The 19,562-nt window shown below is 48.8% G+C and overlaps 1 pseudogene; it reads right to left on the bottom strand.

Annotated features, from left to right (window-relative positions):
* Window positions 1-5,410: 5,410 nt before the first annotated feature.
* On the bottom strand, window positions 5,411-6,502 carry LOC121440334 (annotated as a pseudogene).
* Window positions 6,503-19,562: the final 13,060 nt, after the last annotated feature.

Raw genomic sequence — 19,562 nt, 5'->3', positions numbered from 1 at the left:
CACCTCCAAGACAACCTACCAAACAGTGACCCCTCCCCAGAGATGCTCGAGGCCACTCCCACAAGCTATTTACCCCCCACCCCCAAGGAACACCTGGTCTTCCCTTTTCCCTCTCTGGTGTTTATTCCGGTTCTCTTTTCTCCCTCTCCATGTTTTTCCTGGGTCCACCCAGTAACCCTGGCGTCCATTAAACCTGGTTATTTTTTTTAATTCGATCTGATTTGCTCTAATTTGGATTATTGTGTCGGCAGAGACTCTTATTGTGCTGCTGAAAAACAACAGCTTCTACTTTCCAGGTCGCTTTCAAACTGTGAAATTCCATATTCATCACTGCCCCCACAGAGTAAGCCTCTACAGAGATCAGTGGTATGGTTCTTGTCAAGCATGTAAGAAGGCCTAGGCTCCTGTCCTACCACTATCAAAAGTGTGGGCCATGTGCCTCATGTGCAAATATGTTCCTGGAGTTTCATATTCTGATTCTACATGCTGTGGACTTCTGATTCCTTCTGCAGCTCCTGTTCCTCATAGTTCCGAAAGAAAAGCATACTCCTCACTCACTGTCTAATATGTACCTTGAAGTGCTTTATTGCATCAGCCCAGGACTTGAAAAACAAAAAGGCCTACCCACAATTGTAAGCAGAGGTTGTGCTTACGTTTCCTGACTGCCCCGACCCGAATAATCACACAGAAACTATATTAATTACAACACTGTTTGGCCAATAGCTTATGTGTATTCTTATTTATCTCTTATGTCTTTCTTAAATTAACCCATTTCTGTTATTTTATATTTTACCCCATGGCTAGTGGTTTGTTAGTTGCTTGCTTCTTAGGCAGCTACATGGCCTCTGTCTTCTTTAGCAGCTACATGGTGTCTCTCTGACTCCGCCTACTCTCTCTAGATATCTCTTCCAGTCTGGCTATATTCTGCCCTGTCATAGGCCAAAGCAGCTTTATTCATTAGCCAATAAAAGCAACATATATCAAGGATATCCCACATCACCTCCCCTTTTCGATCTAAACAAAAAAGAAAGTTTTAACTTTAACACAGTAAAATTACATATAACAAGTATCAAGCAAGATTTACAGTGACAATATTTCTTTGTGAATCTAAAGTTTTATATCTAATTTATCTTTTATTATAATTAAGGAAAACTATATTCCTATTTATCTTCAATTCCAGCAAAGACCCCAGGAGGATATAAGTGAACAGGAAGTGCATTGTAAGCAACTTGCAATACTCTAGAGCTGACAGAGAGATCTCGCTGCCTGGACAGTCACCCAAAGTTCTTCTGTACCATTGGGGCATCCATCTTCAGTCTACAGGCCCCTAGTACAGACTTTTCCATGAAGCAAGAAATTTGAATATCTGTTCTGTCTTGTAAAGAGCATCAGTTGGTTTATTCTGTGTCCTGTAGAATGTCTGGCAGACTCTTTCATGAAGCAGAAACCCTGAAGGACTGCCTCACCTTCTTTAGTCAAGTTCAGCAATCATTTTTCTATGGGTCCTGCATGTCCAGTTCATACAGCATCCCATCAAGCAGTCCAGGCAAGAGCAGTTTCTTGCCCAAATGGCTAGCCTTGTCACATTGAAGGCAAATTCCATGATGAGTTCCTTCAATGCCTATCAATGTCTCTGAAGCAATTGGTGCTGACAGAAGCAGACATGTCTCACTAGTGAGAAAAGTCTAAGTTCTTAAAACATTTAAAATGTCATATTCTGTAGTCTTTAAAGTGTTGAAGATTATCTATCTAACTGAATTATATCTCTATATATCTAGAAAACCTGAATAACATGACTACCTGTTTGACTATTATAAAAGGCTAATAATCTGTAATTTTTAATTATACATTACTTTTTTAAATGAGCTGCACAAACACAATACCTTAAATAAGAGCAGAATTACATATATACACTGTAACAAAGTCGACCTTAAATATGTATCAATAGACCAAGGTCCCTACCAATGCAAAGTATTCATCTCTATATCATATCCCCCTTCAAATGAAAACAAACATTTATAAACCATCATTTTGGAAATTTGGGAGTTGTTTTCTCCAAATTGATTCCTGCTGTTTGTTGGGCAAAGTATTTTTAGGGTTTATGGAGACCTTTCAGGGGATCTATGTTCCATCATACTACATTAGCCTGGAAGGAACTTAAGGTTCTTATCTTCTGTGGGAACAAATGTAGAATCTCTTTTCCAAAGTAACATATCCTCAGACTCAAATTTGAGGTCAAAATACCTTTAAAATATATATGTTGCTTTAGCTTAGTAGCCCATACAATGAAATATCTCTCTGTTGTTAGTTTATTCACAGTCAAAAAATTTAAAGAAAACACAATAGTATACATAATTCAGACTCTCTGTGCATTTTCCAACCTCGTGTGGCTTTTTTACTCTTAGTTTTTAATATTTATTTAATTATCTTTTCTTCTTAAATCTATGACTGTCTGTACGTACTATTTATATTATTTTACTATCTATACTCTTTTCCCTCTCTTTCCCAAGCCTGTGTATGTTGTTAAACACGCTGTGGCCCATTCAGAGGTTCACTTTTGTCTGAGTCTGTCTTTATTGCATAGCTATTTTTGACAAGGAGTACCTTTTTAAAAAATGTTAAGTGGGCATGGCTAGGACCAACTCCATGGCTCTGCCCATTGGCTCTGCCCTATACAACATGGTGGAGGTATGTTCACTGCCTCTGCAAGCCATGCTCTCTACCCCAGCTCCAGGGATGCAGCAGGTTTATGTTGCCATTAAGCAATTTGTGGTACTCTGTTCACAAACCCCATTTAAGTGTTCCATAGCTGGACCTCCCAAAAGAGCCAGAGGCATTTGTGCAACCAGCACAAACCAGGAAGCTGGCTATTTTTTTTTTTTTGATTTTTCGAGACGGGGGTTTCTCTGTAACTTTTTGGTTCCTGTCCTGGCACTAGCTTTTGTAGACCAGGCTGACCACGAACTCACAGAGGTCCACCTGCCTCTGCCTCCCGAGTTCTGGGATTAAAGGCGTGTGCCACCACTGCCCGGCTCTGTTGTGGTTTTTAATAGTAGCCATTCAACCCATCTGGGGAAGTCTCACATTGTGGTTTTGCTTTGCATTTCCTATTGACTAGTGATGTTGCGTACATTTTCATATACTTGTTGTCTATGGAGTTCTTTTGTCCATTTTTTAATCAAATTATTTGGGAGTTTTTGTTTGCTTGCTTTTTGCTATTGAGTTGTACTAATTCATTGATATTTGAGATATTAACCCCCATGAAGTTTATAATTCACAAATGTTTTCCCCCAATCCAAAGATGGTGATTTTGTTTGTTCGAATATTTCCTTTTGCTATGCATAACATTTATCGTTTGAGGAAATCTTTTATGCTTTTTCTGTCTAAAGTTTTAATGTGATAACTAAAAGTGCTCCAAGAACAAAGTGAGGGTCAAAATTCTTACTTCTACACATAGATGCATAGCTTTCTGAGTGCTATTTGCTGAAAAGACCATACTTTCCCCAGTTTTTTGTGGGTGTGGGGACTGGTTTCTTATATGTTTTCCCCATCCCATTGATACACACCTTGATGCCAATGCCATACTTTTGTTTGTTTGTTTGAGACAGAGTCATTCTATGTAGTCCTGGCTGTCTTGGAATTCACCATGTAGACCAGCTATGCCTTTAACTCAGAGATCTCCTGCCTCTGCCTCCCAACTCTGTGATTAAAAGCGTGTGGTACTCTTTTGATCATTATATCTGTGTAATATATTATGAAATCAGAAAATATAATGCCTCCAATTTTGGTTTTCTGTCTCAGGGGAGGGTTTTGGCTATTTGTGGCTCCATGGAAATTTTTTTTGGTTTTCTTTTTTCTATATTTTAGTAATCAAAAATGGCATTTAAAATCTGTGAGAACGCTTTCCTAACTGAAACACCCATCAGTCATGAACATTGGGTCCAAGGGCCTTGCTTACTGCTCCATAGCTTCACTTGAGCACATAACTGACGTATCCCTAACTCTTGTCATCCTGAAGTGCCTCCCCACTGAAACCAGATAGCCACTGCCCCCATACACATTGTCAGCCTGCTTTTACCAATTCAAGCCCCCCCCTGCCACCCCCACAGCCCTTCATGTTCTTGCCTTGTACATAAATCAATCTTGCTCCAGTCCAGTCCAAGCCAAGAAAAAGCAGGATGCAACTGTAACATCCGTGAAATTTATTGAACAGATACATTTACTGAAGTCATTGAAGGCGGGGGGATGACAGCACAGAACTTCCCCCAGCTGTTAGAGGCCACAGGTCCCACCTTTTCCTACTCTGTGATTCATTAGAAAGGATCTCATCTACTGGCCACACTGAGGCCTGCTTGCCTAAGCTTCTTCCTTCCAAGGGACCCCTGATACACCTCTTTGCAGAATAATGGCATCTGGAAGTGTTCTTTCTTTTGGGGGAACTCTCTAGAAGAATCACCCACTGTAGGGTGATCCTGAATTATTCTGGACACTGGAAAGCACTGAAAGGAACATCTTGCCAAACTGAAGAACTGTTGTCACAAGTAATAACAAAAGTAACAACAAGAGTGGAACATTGAATCTTGGTTCTCCGAGCCCATCCATCCTTAGTCCAGGTCTTCGTGCCCACCCCAGATTGTAATCAGTCACAAGATGAGCATCAGCCAGTTGCTGATTGCCATCACCCATACTGTTTTGCTGGTTCCAAGGGCTTGTCTTGGGATCTCTGTAGAGCACCTTCTCAGGTAAGAACACACACATCTGCAGGGAACAAGCAGCAAGTTGCTGGCCTGTAAGTATATCAAGAAAGCTGTCCAGGAATACACAACACGAGATAGGAGCAGAGCAAATAGGGCCTTGGCTGGCATGGAAGTTCGCAACACAAGCTGGGCTACGGTAGTAGCTAGCAGGGTAAGTCAGGGACTGATATACTTTGCTAGGGTGTGATGGATGGGAGAGCTAGTATTAAAGTGTGTACTCACTGAATACCTGGGCCACTGTGAGTAGAACAGATAAGGATGAGATTCCAAAGGCAGTGTCATAAACCTGCCTGGAGATGCTAACTGGGTAGAAGAGCCAGGCAGTCAGGACCCTTATAAGAGACTATTTCTCCCTAATCTCTCCCAGGCCAGGGGCTATAGCAGATATCTGCAGGCCCGCTCCTTTACTTTGGGGCTGACCCTTCAGCAATACTTCTAGACTGGGACAGGATGGGGTCTTCTGCCTTATGTTCTCCTGCCTAGGCAAGGCTGCCCAGCATGCAGCCGGGCCCTCCTGGGCACTCTCTAAGATTACTGCCCATCTGTGCTGGGGTGGGAGTCCCAGGGGGCTCATAGGGTCCTGTCTGGCTTGGGTCTACAGGGCCGTGGTCTGAGTTATGGCCTTATATCTCCTCCTCAACCTTGTCCTTTGCCTACTCCTCCACCTCATCTTCTGCCTTAGCACTGGCTCTTCCATCAGCCTGGACAGAAGCCAGATTGCCAGCTTCATCCTCCACCTGGACTACCATGTTGCTGGCTAGTCTTGCCTCCCATTCCTCAGATTCCCGTTTGAGGCCCAACAACTCCAGGAAAGTTGGAGATCTCCTGATCATTCTTAGCCTCCTCAGAGCTTCCTCCAGAGGCTCAGTCAGGTTAGCCCTGGTGAGCATCTGCCTCAGGCGCAAATCATCCGTAGAGGTTCTCTCGAGAGCCCCTTTCTAAATGGCTTTCTGCAGCAGAACTTCTAGCCTCAACACAAAGGCAGAGAGCTGCTCATCTGGCTGCTGTTTTGCAGTCAGACACTTGATTCGAATGGTGGCCTGAGACTCATTGTCTCCAAATACTCGACAGAGCCTCTAGGCACTCCTCTGCAGTCTTTGCCGGATTCTCTGCTAACAGCCCCTGTACAAGGTACAAAGCAGTTCCCCGCAAGCCCTCCAGCAACCGTCTCCTCTTCTCCCTTTCTGGGACCCTTTGCCACACCCAAAACATGTCAGTGGTGTGGTCTAGCCAGGCCTCAAAGGATTCCTCCCCAGGGGCTGGCTGAACGCTCCCAGAAAACATACCCAAACGCTGGTACCGCAAGGTATCCACCCAGGGCTGGATTGCCTGACTAACTGACTGGAGCCTGCACACTCTGTCCAGCTCCAGACCTGGGTCTCCAGGTACACTGTCCACTGTCTCCCCCGTTGCTCCAAGAAGTGGAAAACACGATCAAGAAGCTCCTCGCTGGAGCAACTGGGCACAAAGACCACGTTCCAGGGCCCCCCAGTGCCTAGGATTTCCCTTGGGACCAAAGCATAGTTGATTTCCTGGTCGAGCTCAACCAGGGCTGCAGTGGCATTATCCTCCTCATGAAACACTTTGCCAAGCACAGTAAAGTGGCCCATGGGCCACAGGGCAGCCTGCAGGGACCCTTGGAATTCAGCTTCACTGCAGTCCTCCAGGATGCCCAGGATAAGCAAGCCCCTACGAGCGCTGACACCCATCCACCTGCACCAGTCCTGGAGCATCTCCACCGCCATAATCTGAAAATTTAGCAAAGCTCACACTAGGGGCCGGAAACAGTTTCCCCAGAAGCACATCAGGTTGGGATAGGAGCCTAGGCTAGGACTCAGGAAGACCAGCCTAGCTCTCCACAGCCTGGAAACAAAAAACGGAAAGAGGAGGTTAATGTCTTCCCCACCCCAGCCCCTTCTCATCCACTAGCCCTAGAGCAGAGGTTCTCAACCCGTGCTTCGTGACCCTTCAGGGTCAAGCGACCTTTTCAAGGGGATCTCCAAAGACCGCTGGGAAACACAGGTATTTACCTTATGATTTGCAACAGTAGCAAAATTACAGGTATGAAGTAGCCATGGAAATAAGTTTTATGGTTGTGTGAGGGAGTCACCACAACACAAAGAACTGTATTAAAGGGTCGTAGCATTAGGGATATTGAGAACCACTGCCTTACATGATGCTTCTGCATCCCACTCTGTGCCTCAGACACAGGCCTTCCCCAGCACCTCCCTACAGTCCAACCCAGGCAGGCGTGCTGGTTGAGAGGGGGTTTGTCAGGGCCAGTAATACCCTCCCAGAATTTGGTACCTTCTAGGAGCAGAACCCTTTCTCCTTCAATCGCACAGCAAGGATTCCCCGGGCTGTTCTCCAGGTTCTCCCGCCAGCCAGCTCCCTTGCTCTCTCTAGCCTTATAGCTGCGCACTCACGCAGACCAGTGTACATATGCAAGCTTTTTTGTTTTGTTTTATTTATTTATTTATTTATTTATTTATTTAAGATTTCTGCCTCTTCCCCGCCACCGCCTCCCATTTCCCTCCCCTCCCCTGACCAAGTCCCCCTCCCTCATCAGCTCGAAGAGCAATCAGGGTTCCCTGACCTGTGGGAAGTCCAAGGACCACCCACCTCCATCCAGGTCTAGTAAGGTGAGCATCCAAACTGCCAAGGCTCCCCCAAAGCCAGTACGTGCAGTAGGATCAGAAACCCATTGCCATTGTTCTTGAGTTCTCAGTAGTCCTCATTGTCCACTATGTTCAGCAAGTTCGGTTTTATCCCATGCTTTTTCAGACCCAGGCCAGCTGGCCTTAGTGGGTTCCTGATAGAACATCCCCATTGTCTCAGTGTGTGGGTGCACAGCTCGCGGTCCTGAGTTCCTTGCTCGTGCTCTCTCTCCTTCTGCTCCTGATTTGGACCTTGAGATTTCAGTCCTGTGCTCCAATGTGGGTCTCTGTCTCTGTCTCCTTTCATCGCCTGATGAAGGTTAATATTCAGGAGGATGCCTATATTTATGTTTGTCTTTGGATTCACCTTCTTATTTAGCTTCTCTAGGATCGCAAATTATAGGCTCAGTGTCCTTTATTTATGGCTAAAAACCAAATATGAGTGAGTACATCCCATGTTCCTCTTTTTGGGTCTGGCTTACCTCACTCAGGATAGTGTTTTCTATTTCCATCCATTTGCATGCAAAATTCAAGAAGTCCTTGTATTTTACTGCTGAGTAGTACTCTAATATGTATATATTCCATACTTTCTTCATCCATTCTTCCATTGAAGGGCATCTAGGTTGTTTCCAGGTTCTGGCTATTACAAACAATGCTGCTATGAACATAGTTGAGCATATACTTTTGTTGTATGATAGGGCCTCTCTTGGGTATATTCCCAAGAGTGGTTTTCTCTTTCTATTTTTCTGCAGTGCTGGGAATAGAATCCAGGACCTCACAAACGGTGATGCGAGCTTAACGCTGCTCTCTGCAGTGCAGATTTAGCGCGGGGGTGTGGTGACGCCGGAGCATGGATCCTCTACCTCCTAGTCCTCCAGAAGCAGACTAGCCAGGCCATTGGTGCAGGAGGGTCAAGTGACAAGGCTGTCTCAGCCTGGGACCTCAGGTGACATCACCGGTCCAGTCACTGATGACGTCATCGGCTGCTGACCCCCACCACCACCACCACACATCTGTGCCCCTGGCACAGGGGACAGAGTGCTCAGGGGTCTCCACAGAAGGGCACCAAAAATCTGTGTTGCCCCCTCCAGCTCTGTTTCCTGATCAAGGCCAGGGAGCAGGGACTCTGAGGGTTTTTGCCCTGGTGAGTCCCTATCTGGACCTAGTCTAGTGACAGAGCTGGGCAAGCAACACCTATTCTAGGTAGAGTCCCTGGAATAGATAACACATGAGCCCATACACCCCATCCCATCACTCCCCATGAAGCGTGTACCATCTGGGTGATGCCCATCCCAGTGGAAGGGGCTGCAGGCACTTTCACCACTGTGGGCCTGCATGCCTTCCTGCCCTTGGTGCCAGTGGCCAGCTCACAGGAGGGTCCAGCACTGGCGGGCCTTTCCCGCTCTGCATGCTGTATATCCAGCTTCTTGAAAAGCTGCTTTTCAGATTTGAAGCCCAAACCCTTAGACTTGTATCTTACTGGCTGACTTTGGGCCAGTCCCTTCCACTTCTTGTCGCCGAAAAGTTTAGAGTTTCTGGGAATTCTGCCTAAATTCATATAGGAAGCACTGTGATGGTGGTGAGGTGTTCAACTTTTCCCTGCTTCCAGTGTTGATAGCCTTCCGGGCTCTGGGGCATGACTCTTTCAGTGTGAGGGTGGCATGGGTGGCCGAGATCCCAGAAGCCTCCCTATGGTTTTAACATCAGTTAGTCCCCACCCCCACCCTCCATATCTTCTGCTGCCTGGGCTAGACATCCACTCAGAGCTGTGCTATCCTGGCTCAAAACAGTTTCAGACCCTGCCAGTCTCATCACTCTGACTCTCTGCAGTCACCAAGAGTCCAGGGCCACATGCACAACATTTCTGCCAGTGAGAGAGAGGGCAAGCAGGTTCACAGAAGGTTATTATGCCTCTGTGTATTCTTTCTTGACCCCATTTTCTTTCTTTGGGCGTCATACTCTGGCCACTTGACTTTCACTACTGTAAAGGTTTCCCCAATGGTGTCCATCTCACTCACACTGCTTTGGTTTATTATCAGGGACTCTATTGAGGCTTTTGTCATGTTGGAATACTCCGTGTGCATCAGAGTGCCCATTTGAATGACCCTCACTACTGCCACCAGCATTCTACCTGCTTTCCTGAACCTCTGGCAGGAAGGAAGGCTTTGGGGCATTTGACCAAACATGACGTTGCTGAAACTTGAGCTGTATCCAAGTAGATATCCATTAATCTATTATCTGCCATGGGGGGGGCAACCCATGTCCTCTCCCATTAGCAGTGTGGGAGTGCTCATCTGTATCCTACATCCCAAGCAGCCTTTCAGCCTTGACCATCGAACACCCCAAGGGGAGAATTACTATCTCATGCATTGATAAGTGTTTGGTATTTCCTTAATAGGTTATGATATTGTGCATCCTCTTACAATTTCATCTTCCACTCCTGGTTCAGCTTCTGTGAATCTCCTTTGCCCCTTCCTCATGCCCAGCTCTGTCCTACAGATGGGTCTTTGGCCTGTTTTCAGGAGAAAGTTTCTAGTGTCAAACCTGAAGGTACTCTCATTGTGTACATGCAACCAATGCCCAAACAGGTTACTTGATCTCACACTTGGCCTTCAGTTTGTCGTGTGTGGTTCTCTTTCTTGCCCCTGGAATCTCTTCTATGATTATATACAGCCTGAAGTCAAGTGCTTTGGGAACAAGAAAAAATTTTAAATTTTCTGTTACAACCCAACTTTGTCAATTGGCCTAATCACTCCCTTACTCAGCTTCCAGGGCCCACACTGTCTGTTCTCATACAGGTCAGTAACTGCTGTTAATGTCTGATATGAGAATTTCCGTCTAATGAAATTCCCTGTTTGACCTGTCATGGATCATACAATGAATACCTTGTCTTCTTTCTTGGTTTGGAGGTAATTTTCCTGGGGTCTTTCCTCAGAGAAGGCTCTCCCTTGGGAACATAAATATGCAGGATGGTCTAGTGTTACCAGCTGGCCCAGTGGGCTTACAAACAGATAATCAACACATTTCCCAGTTTTTAGGCTGGTCGCTCCTTTCCCTCTTTCCTTCTCTCTGAGAGAGGACTTTGCTTCTTTATAGGGTCATTTTTCTCCCTCTGCTCTAGGACATTGGTAGTGACACCTCAGTTGTCTTCCTTTGTTTCTTCTTTGTATACAATGTCTCTATGTCTCAGCAGGTAGTAGCTTTTCCTTCTCTAATCTCTCCTTTCTTGGTTTCTGGGACACTCCTTCCTGCCTTTGAACTGACCTTCTGCCTCTTTTCCTGCTTCTCAGCTGAAGTTATTCTTCAAACCTCTCCGCCTCTTTTTTTTTCTCTTCCTGTTCCTTTGTTGGAGCTCAGTATAGTGTGGGTGATTTCCTAACTGTAGTTCAGAGATGTTCTATGCTGGTAGTGATCCCTCCTCCAGATCTGCCCATGTGCATCAGAATGTCCATTTGGATGCCCCTCAGGAATTTAACAATTGAGATGTTTCAACTAGGGTGCTTCAAGCACCTTTGCATACCTGTTCTTTCCCTGTGCTTCACCCACCTATACAGATGCCGTCTATCAGGTTACTTCAACAAAGGTGGCAAACATATTCCTTTCCTCTCCTCTCCTCTCCTCTCCTCTCCTTTCGTTTGTTTTTCCCCTCCAAATACTATTTCACTCACTACCAAAGGTTATCAATTTTACAAACAAGGACAGCCCTTCTTTTCCATAGTTCCTAGCCCGGTGTCCTACTCTTCATGCCTGTACTCTGACCCCTCTACCTGCTCATCCTTCTTAGTAGCACTTCTTTCCATGTCACCACCAGATAAATTATGGAGAGCTCTCTGCTTTTGAGCATTGAGAACTCCCTCCTGGAAAGCAAGCAGGTGCCCTTACTAAAAGGAGCCTTTCCTGTCAAAAATCAGCTTCAAGAAAACTTGTACGTTCCAGGGTAGGAGCATGAGGATTAAAATTATTAGGCAAAAGGAACAGAGATATAGGAGAAATAAGAGACAGAAACAGAACAGCATCGGGAGGGACAGTCAGGGAATACTGAATCCACCTCACTTATTTTCCACAGGCTTATAATTTAGTCCAAAGGTGGAGAGGGGAGATAACAGACTATATTAGCATGACACAAGGAATAGACTTGAATTTTCTGACTTTGGTAGAGGTATCTACTTCAACACTCAAAATGCTAGTTAACCATACCATAGGTCAGCATGTCTCCTTTGTGGACACACCTGCTGTCAACAACTTTGAGAAAGCAAAAATAAGCTCAAACTCTCTGGCCTTCAGAAAAAGTGGAATGGGCTGACATCTATGTGTGCCCTGACATTTTCAGGATCACATTGCCTTGGATGGCAAGTGAGTCTGTCTTCTAGGTTGTAAGAGCCAGTGGCAAACAAACAAACAAACAAACAAACACACAGACACACACACACACACACACACACAGAGAGAGAGAGAGAGAGAGAGAGAGAGAGAGAGAGAGAGAGAGAGTTGCTCTGAACATGGGACCCTCATGAGTTCCTAAGAACAAGGAAGTGGTTTCTGGTGGGCTTGCAGTAGAAAATCCTGAGAGCTAGGACATAATCACTAATCAAGGAGAGCACTATATAAGCTGCCCTGGAACATAATAAACTAGCATTCTTGTTTCAAGAGTGACCTACATCTCCATGTGTTCTTTACTCCCCAGACACTTGCCCGACTGCAGTTCTAAGTGCAGGCGTTATGGTGTGTGTGTGGGAACAGTGGGAAATGAAGACATGAGAGAGATAAAATGATGATACAATTTAGCTAGCTTCAAGCTCACTGGAAATCAGTGGTGGATTGATCTTGCCTTGAAGACCATCTGGCTAGTTTCTCAGCCTAGAGAGGGGTGAGTGACCCAACACCCAGAGATGTGAGAGGTAAATTTACAGTTTTCATGTAAGTTAGATCTGCCTTAGGCATTTTGTTACAGCAGCACAGATGGACACAGCAGCCTGATTGTCCAGCCTGGAGTTATGAATATGTAACCCAAGGGCACTTGTTCCTTCTAGCTCAAATTACCAGCCTACATGGTCTGCCTGGATTGCCCTTTTGTCTTGTGGGGTTCGGTGATAGCTACTTTAGGAGTCAACCAACATTCATGAACAAGTCAACATCTTGCAAGAAAGAGGTCTTTATTCAAATGCACTTTTGTGCTAGTCACCTCATGGAGACTCCAGGGACCTGGATTCCTGGGTGATGTGGATTCAATTTTCCACAAATCCACACTCATAAGAGGAAGGCTCTAGCTCTTGTTACCTCAGGATGTAACTTATTGGGAGAGGGTTGCTGGACACTTAATTTAGTTTTAGATAGTTTAGATGCGGTCCTACTGGAAGAAGTTGGGTACCAGAGCAGATAGGAATTTTGGTCTTGACACCTCACAGCAGCAGAGGCAGCTGTTGACCCAGAATAAGGACGGGAAAACCCTACGTGAGGGGAATGCACATCTTGTTGCTGCTTCAAAGGAAGCTGCGGACCCACAGGAGGGACCAGATTTGACACAGGGCAAGACCCAAAGGAACATCGATTCTAAAACCTACGGGAGTGTTCAGAGAAAGGCTAGACATAGAGCCTCTGGTCTAAATCCCCGTCATAGAGGAAAACAACACTGCAAAGTTATTATGACTGTAGTCCTCTTGTAAACATTGTAATTATTCCCAGTGAAAGAAGAAAGGAAATGAGAATTTAAAAAAGAAAAAAGAGAAACTCAGGAAACAAACCAAATCTAGATGTACAAGTCCAGCACAAAACCAAATAAATAACAACAACAAAAATAATATACTTTCTCCAAAAATTGCTGATCTCAGAGTAAAGTTTCTCATTAAGAACAATTTGCAAGCACTTATAGGCAAAGAATTAAAAACTATATTCAAATAACAGAAAGAAATTAATAATGTAAAATCTGCCTTCATCATCCAGTACTCATTTGAAAAAAGGTATGTGGACAGGTATGTTTAATCTCAGCACCAGGGAGACAGAGACAGGAGGATCAAAAGGAGCACACACATACACACTCACAAACATGCACGCGTGCAAGCGTGCTCACACACAGAGAGATAAAGAGAGGGATAGACAGAGAGAGACACACACAGAGAGACACACGCAGAGAGACACTCACACACAAAGACAGGGGGAGTCCTTTGAAATCAGGCTATTCCTAGGGTCACAACATTTCCAACCCCTTCTTTGGCTTCAAAGCACAGCCTCAAAGCACACATGTGTTCCTCTCCTTCAACGTGAGTGAGCCAAGAGGGAGGTAATGGAGAAAGCAATGGGACCTGCCCCATCCAAGGCACCCTAGAGAGGACAGGGAGTAAGGGGAAGAGTCAGAGACACATAGAGAGACACAGTGTCATCAGGAACCTGGTGTGCTGTCTGGGTGCATGGGGTCCGTGCAGAGAGGGCAAGTCTGCGCATAGCTAGCTAATACCCCACCCATAGCTGGTGACGGTCCAGAGAGGAGACCCCAAGGGACTTCTCCACGCTTGGGCACAGGCCACAGAGGGCTAGGCCCGGCCTGAAGCTAACAGGAATTGCCGAATCCATGTAGACAATCTGCAACGTCAAGCACGTTCGTGAACGTTTATTTTGGGGGTCAGGGGGTAGGGGTGGGGTCTGTGTGTGGAGAAACACGTATGCAGTGAGGAGCGGTCATAGCAAGCCCCACAGTCTCCCAGATGGTTCTCTTTTGGAGGTGGAGCTGCAGGGGGTGATGGCAGAAAGGAGGAGGCTCCCTTCTAAGGAGTGGGCGCAGGAGGGTCCCTGCCAGCCCCAATCCTGGCTGCTGACCTCTTCCGGGCCGCCTTTAGGATGGTCTTCTCAAAGAGCTCTTTTTCACGATAGTGCACAGGTGGGCCACGCAGGTACTTCTCTTCTGCCTCCTTGTAGCTGAGCTCATCCAGGGCAGCGATGGAGCAGATGATTGCCTCTGGAAGAAGAACCTCCATGGTGAGCCGGACTTGGTCTCCTCTTGCCAGCGAGAGCAGGGCCTGGTCTGCTTCCTTGGATATTTCTTGCAAATGTCTGGCCACGAGGTGCAACTGGTCTTCATCCTCCAGGTAGGTCTCAATGCAGAAGACTTCCCTCTTTGACTTCCAGAGGTCGTCCAGCCACCGGGACGGTTTCCTGCCCTTCACGATGTCCAGCAGGTGCTGGTCGGCCCCCTTTCTCTTCACGATGAAGTCTACGAGCTTCTGGTTGGCTCTGTCCCAAGCGGCTCTCATGCGGTCAGGCAGGAGTTTCTTGCGGGGCCTCTTCCCACCGGGGGCGGTCTCCTCCTCCCAGTCTTCCAAGTCGGCATAGCTCACCTTGGGGAAATCAATGCGCAGGTCGCCCTCTTGAATGGCTCTCCTCAGCGGGTAACTGGCTCGGGCGGTGTAGTAGTCCATAAAGGAGCCCCGGAAGGAGCCACAGGCGAGGTCCTCTCTGTAGCGGTCGATCACAGAGAGGCACCAGTTGATGCCCTGGCCGTACACTTTGCTGGCTCTCCGCAGGAGGGAGAATCTCTCCCCACAGTCCAGGAGCTTCAGCTTGCGGAGAGGGACGCGGACACCCCTGCGCTCAAACTGCATGTTGCCCTCGATCAGCAGCACCCTGGCCGTCTTGTCGTTCTTGCTGACACTCTTGACCACCGCCGGCCAGAAAGGATGGTCCTGGAATTTGAACCAGACCAGCATCCCTCGTTCGATGGTATTCGTCTCCTGGGCAGAAGCCACACTGGTGGCTTGGCAGTCTTCCTGAACTCCAGGGGCTCTCCTCTTGACCCTGGCCTTAGTCACCTTCGAGCGCACTCGAGTTTCCAGTCCCGAGAGCCCACAATGTGCACACAGCACATGGATCTTCCTTTTCCTGCCAGCAGTGCGGACTGATCTTCGCAGGCTCGGGACTGGAGGCGTGCAGGCTGCCGATGCCCCCTCTGAGTCTGGCCTCGGGGTCGGCGGACCGGGATCCTCCTTGTTCTCTGGGAGGGTGGTCTTCCTTTGGGCTCCAATGGCCTGGATCTCTAGGCCACCACACCCTACTTGCTGCTTGAGAGCTTTGGGCGAGGTAGAGGCGTGCCTCCTCGGTGGCCCAGAGGCAGGTCTATGCTCATTGTTAGCACGGGCACCCTCCCTAGAGGCCCGGGTGCTCAACTTTCTCTTGCCAGGATTATCACCAGCATTTCCTGTTGGCGTCTTGCAGGAACTTGGCCGAGCTCTGGTGCCCCTTAACATGTTCCCTTGCATTTCAGAGTAAGGGGACTCTACAGTGGCATGGGCCTGGGCTTCCCCCCCTTGCACTGCAGGATCATTCCCTGAGCCCATCAACACAGGTCCTGGGCGGCCTCGCTTCCCAGGACTCCTGTGGGAGAGCCCTTGGCCTCTCTGGTTGCGCCCTTGGGGGTGCTGGCGCTGGCGTGGGCTGGAGCTGGTCTCCTCTTTCGGAACCTTGGGAGCCACTGTGCTGGTTCTTCGGCCACCTGCCCTTTCTCCTTGATACAAGCGGGTTCCCTCGCCCAGAACATCCAGGGCCACCCTGAGGGCTCTTCTGTATGCCCTGGTCTGCCCTGGCGGGCCACTGCCCTGTGACTCCTTTCCGGCCAAGGAGGCGATGGTTACGATTTCAGACTTGGTTAGGGGCCTCGCCTCTGTGCTCCTCACTCTGGTCTTCTCACCAACAGAGAGAATTTGGACCTCCAGGAAAGAGGCCCCTCTCCTCTTACTATGGGCCGAGGTCCTGGGTCTGGTCAACACCCTTGCAGGCCACAGCTGGCCCTTCCAGCCACAGAGCACATACTCTGCAGAGTCCATGGCGATGGAACCCTGGGGCTGTTCTGATCAGGGCAGGGTGACCCCCTGCGTTGTGGTGGGCACTGCTCCCTGCTGGTCGTCTCTGTCTGGCCTGGCTCCCCTGCCTGCGGTGCTGTCCTCCCTCCAGAATCTGGTAGACAAGCTCAACCTGAGGGCCTCTCTCAGGGTGATGTGGGCCTGCCCTGTAAGTGTGGGAGAGGGAAGCAGAGCTGCGTTAGGACGGAATTAGCCTTTAGTGGATACTGAAGCAACAGCTCAGTGAGGTGAGGAGAGAGAAAGCAAGGGGGTGCCCAAAGTCTGTCGTTCCACAGGGATGAGGGTGTGTGCCTGAGAAGATATGGAAGGATCCAGAGCAGATGTGTGACACACGGTCACCCACCCTGAGGCTAGGGTGGTGAACTTCCTCCCGGAGAGGTGAGTGTCTTTACTTGGCTTGTGTATTTTCCTGCCCATCCAATGCCTTGGGGGCTCCCCGGGATTCCGTCCGGGTGGGGGGAGCCTCATTGCTTTCTTTCCTAGGGAGCTAACCCCCCCTGTGCCCCACCCCAGGAAGCCTGTGCACACCTAGTGCACCTTGCCTTCTGCACCAGTATGATACCAGGTTGAGGAACGGTGTGTGTGTGTGTGTGTGTGTGTGTGCGCGTGTGTGTGCCTGTGTGTGTGCGTGTGTGTGCGGAAATCTTCATGGCGATTTGCATAACATGGCAGGTAAGGATGGTTGCTGTCACTGTCATAGCTTCTGGCCTCCCTCCCCTTCCCCCGCCCCCTCATAGTTTGGTTCTGACCTCTTGCTCCCAACTCCGTGCTGGACCGACCTCGCTATGGGATCAAGTGCACGCGTGGCACAAAGGAGAGCCCCCCCAAGGAAAGCACTTCACCGTGGAGAAATGCTTTCTAATTGGCAGACTCAGTGGTGTCAGATGAGAGCAACAGGGTAAGTGTCGCCATTGGTATTGCCCACTCTCCTGCTGCTGCCTCAAGTCCATGGGCCCTGCACACCCATATCTGCTGGCGATGGGCACTGTTCTACCATCAGATCCCAGGCCACAGAACTCTCCTGCCCACAACCTCTGTGCCATAATGTTAATCCACAGGGTCGTCTTAGACAGACAGGAAATCAAAGCGGCTGTTTGATGCCCTGGATGGTCACTTGCCCATCCCTAAGTCCAGAAGGCATGCTTTGAATCTTAAGTGGTGTCCAATCTCATCTGTAGCGTAGCTCTCCCGTCCATGTCCCTCCATTCTCTGCCTCTCCACACAGGGCCTCCCCCGTGCTTCTCAGTGGAGTCTCGTCCCTTTCTGCTCACTGTGAGTGGGTGTGTGTCAGGGGTCTACTCCTTTCCTGACTGCTCTTACCTTGGGTCCGCGCTTTCCTATCAGCAGTGAGCATGCCATGCGTGTCGTGCATGCACTCTGGAAACAAAGCCCACATCCGTCTGATCCTCAGGAGAGGCCCACTGAGGGTGCCGATGACCACACACGGAAGAACCACGGAGGGCTCACAAGCCACAGTCGCTCACTGTTCCTGCCAAGACGCAGGCGGCTTCTGTCATTACCGGGCCAGCACCAGGCACAGCGCTGCAGAGCACTGTGGACCAGGGGGTCCTGAGGCAGTTCCCTGAGGACCCTGGTCATTTTGGGGACTCCTGTTAGCCCACGACCCCTTCGGTGAGTGCGGGCACCCCGACCTCTCCCTTAGGGACTCCAGGCCTTGCCTTACCCATGGGAATTCCCGACCGGACAGAAATATGGGAGGCAAATGATATTCGCTTCAGTCCCTCAGCCCTCCCCTTCCCACCCTCTGTATCCATAAACACCCGTCGGTAATTCTAGCACCAGATCCCTATTCACTGCTCAAATGTACAGTGTCCCCTCTGCCGTATTCCCGTTCAAGTCTTACCGACTTCCAATCTGATCTCACAGTGCATAAAGTGGCTCTCAACATGCAGGAGTCTAGGTCTGGCCCAGGCCACACCTGCTGGGTGATGCAATAGTAAATGTGGACTGTGCAATCTGGGGCCCAATTTAGGGATCACCCGCAGTGGTTCTTCCTCCGAGAAATCTGTGTGACCTCACAGGGTTGGCCTGCTCTGATCCAGCCTCCGTGGAGTCCTCGGCCACAGGTATCTATCTGCTGAGGACACAGAGGAAAACATAGGCACCTCAGTTACTTCCGGCTGCCCTCTGCTGGACCTTCCGAGCACATGCTCACCAGCAAGGCTGACTGAGCACCATCTAGCCCAAGCAACCATGCCCCCATCCATATGCGGGTACCACACCTCGGGCACGAGAGAGCTCACCGCTCACTCGGTGCCCTTAGCAATCACGGAGGCCCGCGTTATAGTTATAGAATGCAAGCTTTCCACCCCAGGCAGGGGTGCCTGCAGGAGCTTCTGCTTCCCTCAGGCGTGATGTTCTCAGCCTCACACACTTCCTGAGTTAGAAAACATACCCGGGAATATCAAGTTTGTGTTCAAGCCCACATGCCAGGACATCCAGGCAGCATCTGTATCTCAGTCACAGAGAAAAGCGTCTGCACCCATTATCAGGCCACGCTCTTCCCGGCGTGTGTATTCCATCTGTGCAGGCCTACTGCGCCGTGCCTTAGAAAAGCCCTCCGTCTTTCTACAACCTGCTTAAATATTGTCAGTTTTGCCATCCGGCTCCATCGATTCAGGCATCACCTCTAGTGCACTACCTTCGACAGTTACCTTTCCGATGAAAGCAGCAAAGTCTTCCCCAGAGGTGCACGGAGAAGGGTGCAAGATGGAACCCTGAAATCCCTGTCTCAACACATGCTTTGGCCCCGTGCCCGAGGCCTTCTGTCAAGAACTCGCACACGGTCTCCGTGTGCGACATCCATTCACGTTTTGTCCAGATGGGAACTTCCAGATGGCTCCCCTCCCTGTGGTGAGACAAACAGACGGGGCCCAGTCTGACGAGAGGGTGCGAGAAGGGCACAGAGCGTATTGTTCACATGCAGGGGCTGAGATACAGGGAGAGATGCCGATGATGGGCTGCTGGGTCAGAGGGAAACCCCAGCTGCACACCCTGTAACACAGCCCAGCTGATGCTTAACCCATCTGTGAGCAGAGCAAAGACTCTGACCCGGGCACAAACTAACACCCATCGAGGAAACAGACGCTGCCCCTTCTTCAGGTGCTCTCATACCGCACTGACTTTTTTTTTTTTTTTTTTTTTGCCTCAGTCTGCCTAGCTGCGATTAGTGGCCACTTTAGAGGCGGCTGTCTTTTGGAGGCATTTCTTCCCTTCTTGTGTCAGGTCTCCAGGCCAAGAGATCTGGAGACCTCGGCTTCTATCCTCCAAGGGAACTGCCA

The sequence above is a fragment of the Microtus oregoni genome, unplaced genomic scaffold (assembly GCF_018167655.1).
Source record: "Microtus oregoni isolate MIOR12 unplaced genomic scaffold, Mior012 000067F_003, whole genome shotgun sequence".
Lineage (NCBI taxonomy): Eukaryota > Metazoa > Chordata > Mammalia > Rodentia > Cricetidae > Microtus > Microtus oregoni.
The sequence above is the reverse complement of the archived record's forward strand: the minus strand, read 5'-3'. Positions and strand labels throughout refer to the sequence as shown.